General features: G+C 37.9%; 1 pseudogene; it reads right to left on the reverse strand.

The window, feature by feature from the left end:
* Positions 1 to 4893: 4893 nt before the first annotated feature.
* LOC101519474 (large ribosomal subunit protein eL27-like) lies at positions 4894 to 5287 on the reverse strand (annotated as a pseudogene).
* Between the last annotated feature and the right edge of the window lie 854 nt (positions 5288 to 6141).

A 6141-nucleotide genomic window follows, 5' to 3' on the forward strand; every position in this document is an offset into this window, starting at 1 on the left:
GGAATGACACAGAAAAAAAAAAAGCTGTTTCTATAATCTGTTCCATGCAGTAATTATTTTATATGTTTTTACTTCTTTTGCCTCACTTTTTTTCTGTGCCTTCTCAACTAGGATTCTGAGCATACCCAGAGAAGTTCTCATTCAGATGCAAGTGTCACACTGTTGTTTAAAGAAGACCAAGTCTGGGGTACCCTCCTCCACCATCTTGCTAATATCACTTCAAGAAGAACATTTTGCTCAATATTACAATGTGAATGAGCAGTCAAAATATTATGCTTCAGGAAATAAGCCAGGTATAGCAGACGAATAGAATACAATTCCATGCATTTCAGGCACCTGGGATAGGCAAAGTCATAGAGGTAAAAAGTAAAAGTAATCAAGTCTGGAGGAAAATGATTAATGATGAAGAGGGAAAGTTCTTATGTAATAGTAACAGAGGCTATTTGATACCTATGCCGTTACATGACAATGTGAATGTAATCCGTTAGAAATGCCCTTACAAATAGTTAACATTATTTCATGTTATAGTAAATATTCCAGCACTGTCAGTGAAAGACATATCACAGTTGCATCAATATGATACCAAACAATTAGTAACATGAACATCTTAGTGAACACTCCACTATAGATTTGGCCAAACATATTCCTATTTTTCCCTTTCCCTTTTCTTTGTGATGTTCTCAGATCATTGGGAGATAGTTATGCGTAAGAAAACACTGGGAACTGGTTTCATTATTGAACTCTTGTTATTCTAATACCATCTCCTTTATTACTGCCCATCTATCTTTTCTTAGCATTCCTAACCTACTGTATCTAGAATGAAATCACGCATGATATATTCATTTGTGTATCAAATTGTAAAATTAATCCCCACTGTGAATATTCCTCCTTTCAAAACGTTCTTCAGGTATGATCAATGCTCTTGAACATATTATGCAGACTCCATAGTTTAGTTTGACTTATCTATACACATAAAACTAAAGAAAAAAAAATAACAACATGTTCTTTCCAAAGTTAAGTTTACATATTGTGGGGTCTCCCCACAGATTCCTTTAGTACCCCGTTGCTGGAGAGGGTGAGCCTGCTGCCTGCAATCCAGCCTGCCGGCATGCAGGAGCCAAAGGGACATAACAGGGGTTCCATCTAGGCAGTTTAGGTTTATTTGTGAAATACACGCTTTTACAATAGAGCAGCAAATAGCCTCAGGCCAGGAATTCCAGGCATTCCAGGAGGGGAGAACTAGGAAACAATTGTAATCAACACGGCTGCGGAAGCCACTTCCCATAGGCCAGGGGTAGGTGACGGAAATGGTCGTGGCCAATCAGTCTTTCTTTGAAACAACTTGACCCACACCCTGGTTCACGTCCAGGTTTCTGATTGGAGTTCACATTACAGAAAATGTCAAGGGAACTTTCCTGGTTCATGATGCATTTTTAAACTTACCACACAATGAGTATTTTTTAAAATATTTATTTTATTTTTTATTGGAAAATTAGATAAACAGAAAGGAGGAGAGACAAAGAGCATGATCTTCCATCTGATGATTTACTGCCCAAGTGGCTGCACCGACCAGAGCTGAGCTGTTCTAAAGCCAGGAGTCTAGAACTTCCTCCAGGTCTTCCATGTGGGTGTAAAGTCCCAAAGCTTTGGGACATCCTCCATTGTTTCCCAGGCCACAAGCAGGAAGCTGGATGGGAAGCGGAGCAGCCGGGATATGAACTAGTGCCCATATGTAATCCCAAGCATGTGCAAGGCAAGGACTTTAGCCACTAGGTTACCATGATGGACCCACAGTGAGTATTTAAAAAAAATTCTGGCAAAGGATAAATCTAGATCAGTTACTTGAGATAAAATAATATGATAGAACACTGAGAAATTTAGGATTGACAAAAAAGAAAAGAGGTTCCGGCCAGGCACAATGACTCAGTGGCTAAATCTTCAGCTTGCAAGTGCCTACAAGTACTGGAATCCCATATGGTTGCGAGTTCCTGTCTTGGCTGCTCCACAGACCAACAAGCACCCTGCTTGTGACCTGGGAGGGCAGTGGATCCCGCACCCACATGGGAGACCCAGAAGAGGCTTCTGGTTCCTAGTTTCAGACAAACTCCAGCTGTTGCTGCCATTTGGGGAGTGAACTGGATGTGAACTGGAGTGAACTGGATGGAGGATGTTTCTCTCTTTATCTCTTTCTCTCCATAAATCTGATCTGGTTTTTTTTTTTTTTCAATAAAAATACAGAAGTCATTGAGAGAGAAATGAGTTTTCACAGCCTAGAATAAATTCACCCATGCATATTGTCTCAGTTATATAACATCCTCACTATTAGGTCAAATGTTCTATGCCAAATACTGGATGTTTACTGAATAGTGGGTAAGTATTTCCCCTCATTTTAATTTTCACTCACACATTCCAGCCACAATACTGTTTTACCAGATATACCAGACACATTCAAATAGGCATTTTAGTATAACCAGGATGAAAAAAATAAAATACATAACATGCCATCCAACAGAAGTTACAATGGAGAAAATGGAAATATTTTAATGTTATTAAGAAAAAACTAAGATGCATTTTAGATTAAAAGAAAGAAGTGAGAAATTAGATACATTTGACTCAGCTTAAGTTAAAATTGGTAACCTCAGGTTGGGTTATAATAGTCCAGAGAGCCCATATATTTAACCACTATTATGTATTTACTATGATACTTTATACGCATAATAACTAATTGTTCCACAGAAAGATTTCATGCTTAGTATAGACCAATAATTAATAGATATTGTTATGGACTTATATTTTGTCCTCACAAAATTTATGTATCAAAATCCAAGTCTCATTGTTATGGTCTTACGCCAAGACAGCATCATACAATTATTTAGATCCTGAGTTTAGAGTTGCCATGAAAAGGATTAATTCCTATTAAAAAAGTAACTGCAGAGAGCATTCATCCCCCTTTCCACCATTTAAAAATGTAAGAAATTGGGAATTTCTAACCAGGAAGAAGACCATCAACAGAAACTGATCCTGTTGCTACCATGTGATGGCCATCCCCCAGAACCTTAGAGTCTTAGAACGTACATTTGTTGCTGTAGTTCATAACATTTTGTTATGGCAAGCCACACTGACTTAGAAAAGCGAATAATAGGAGTTGATCTGCTCTGCTCAAAAATGCTTGAATGAACTTAGGTTTTCCAGTATTCCTCTATCCGCCAAGGAAAACCCTTCACAAAAGACTGCTCAGTCCAGGTACATGAATAATCTACCACATTCAGAAAGAGAGAAAAAAAAAACTTGCTGGTACCCTTTAATGTTCCGGGCCTTACCAATATGTGTTTAAGTTGCCTGGACATCTATTTCAACAATTACATGCAAAAATCATTACTGTCAATTATCTGCAAGGAATTGGTGACATTGCTGAAGATGTTTAGGTTCACAATTTCACAGAGCATAGAGGACAGAGGAAAGGCTGGAAGAATGAGCAGGTGAATTCTGTCACGATACACGCATTTATCGGTAGCTGAAGTTAGAGGATAAAATGCTAGCAGCTTCCATTTATTCTTTCATGGAAGAGCGGCTCTTGAAATCTAATCATGGTGATGTATGAAGTCAAAAGAAGAGATTCACATTGAGATAAAAAGAAGCCTGTGGCTGACAGAGTTTCTGTGAGTTCCCAGAACTAAAGTGTCTGTCATCAGACCGAATGTTCTTTCCTGAAATGAATCCTTTAGCTCTAGTTAAGCCATTGCAGCTCTTAGGAAGGAAGGTGCTGACTAACATGCAAGAAAACACTTGAACAGACCTAGGTTTTCCAAAATTCCTTGATCTGCCTCTGTCTGGGAGAAGCAGAGAATGGCAAATGAACATTATTTTTAAGCCACAGAATTTAAGGGAAATTTGATATATGGTACCAGATAATTGAAACTTACTGTGCCTTCTAAAGTAACTCCAAAGTAATTGCATCAAATATGTTCAAAACTCTATAAATAAAAGCTTTCTCTTACTGTGAAAAAAATACATAGGAAAATTTTATGCATAATAAAACAAACTCATAAGAATGCCATGTCACACATTTCATCAATAAGAATTCTTTAATTTTCTAATTCTTCTGTATCACTTGGAATGGTTTTAAATGATGCAGATTTTTGGCTTACTTGTAAAATGTTTCTGGTTAATAATAAATATAAATATTTTTAAAATATTATCATTAAATTTAATAAAGCATAAAATTTGATACACAAATTTGCATTGTAATACACAAATTTGCATTATAATACACATTCTTTGCATTGTAATCAAACATTTTATTACATTGTATATTAAATAAATAATAGATTATATATTTATTTATTTTTATTGGAAAGTCAGATATACAGAGAGGAGAGAAAGAGAGGAAGATCTTCCATCCATTGATTCACTCCCCACGTGGCCCCAAAGGGCCAGAGCTGAGCCCACCTGAAGCCAAGAAACAGGAGCTTCTTCCAGGTGTCCTATGCAGGCACAGGGTCCCAAGGCTTAGGGCTGTCCTCAACTGCTTTCCCAGGCCACAAGCAGGGAGCTGAATGGGAAATGAGGGTGCCATGACATCAACTGGCACCTATATGGGATCTTGGCATGTGCAAAGCAAGGACTTTAGCCACTAGACTATCTTGGGGGACCTAGAAAAATACTTTTACCAACGCCCATATAAATAATCATGGTTTAACTCATGAACCACACAAATTTGCCAAGTGTGAGTATAGACAATATTTTTTCTCATTTCAAAGATTAAGAAATACAAAGATATTTCAAGCATTTTCTTTAAATCACAAAAAATGAAAATTTGAATACAAACCTGTCCAAATTATTTTTGTTGCTTTGTTTTGGTTTTAAGTCTTTAATGGGTGGAATAAAAAGTATCTAAAACCTCAGTTTCTGAAGAAATCACTTGTTTTTGCTGGTCTTGTACCTCTGCTCAAACTTGATCTTGGCTTCCTTTCGGTTCTTGCGTTTCAGAGGAGTGCCTCTGAAGACATCCTGCTCACCACAGTTGTGTCCAAGAGAACATCTACAGAGTACATGGTGGGCATGAGGTGGTTGTAGTTATAAACCTTCACAAATGATTTGATCTTGGATCCTTGCCTATCTTCTTCTTGCCCAAGGTGGCTATCCCAGGGATAGCAGTCAGTACTGGCCACCAGCCCGTAGCTATAGGGGCATTCCAAGGTGCCATCATTGATGTTCTTCAAAATCACCACTTTGATCCAGAGTGGCATCCGGCCAGGACCTTCCCGGATTTCATGAACTTGCCCATTTCTGCAGGGAGGAAGGAGAAAGGGCTGTTCAGGCATTGGGCAACACCAGATCTCCGCGCCGACTCCTGCCTGTGTGGGGCAGCCCAGGTCATGGGCCCAACACTGCCATTCTGGCCTAAGACAGAATCCGATGCTAAGACCCAGAGATCCATAGATGAAGAGAACCTGGGGCTGCCCCACATGGAGCGCCCCTGGACCCCAGAGGTGACAGATCTAAACCTGTCTAAATTGTAAGCACATGTTCTTTGTAGCCCAGTTGTCCCTGTTTGGATAATTTAACTTTGAAAAATCCTGTATTTTACAGTAGTATACAAATAGCGTTTGATGCTTCAAGCATCAAAATTGAAAATGATAATAATGTGAGCATTTATCTCATTGAGTTTAGATTTGGCCAGTGTATTTGTGAATTTAGCTACACCCTGCTCTAGATCTACCCGATATCCAATTCACTAAGTAGAAAATTTACTGCTGCTTAAGTTTTTTTGAGAAAAGTCAGTTATAAACACATTCAACTCAGACCTAAGATAAATTCACAAGGTATTTTGCCTCTGATTTTTATATGGTTAAATACTAAATTGAAACAGTTTTTGTGTGAGCTTTATAAATCTCAAAAAAAATGACATTTATGCTGAATAATCTAAGAAAAAATGAAAACTTGGTAATGTAAGAGAACATTATTTTCCTGAAAACTGGTTATAAGTTGTATTCCTGTATTATGTTGGAATTACTTTTTAGTAACAGCTAATTAGGAAAGTTGATGTGGTGAGCATGTAAGTTAAGCTTGTTAATCTCAAACCCTTTTGTGGAGCTTTGGAAATATCATTTGACTCTCCTTCATTAGACCAATTGACGG

The sequence above is a fragment of the Ochotona princeps genome, chromosome 9, assembly GCF_030435755.1.
Source record: "Ochotona princeps isolate mOchPri1 chromosome 9, mOchPri1.hap1, whole genome shotgun sequence".
NCBI classification, from domain to species: domain Eukaryota; kingdom Metazoa; phylum Chordata; class Mammalia; order Lagomorpha; family Ochotonidae; genus Ochotona; species Ochotona princeps.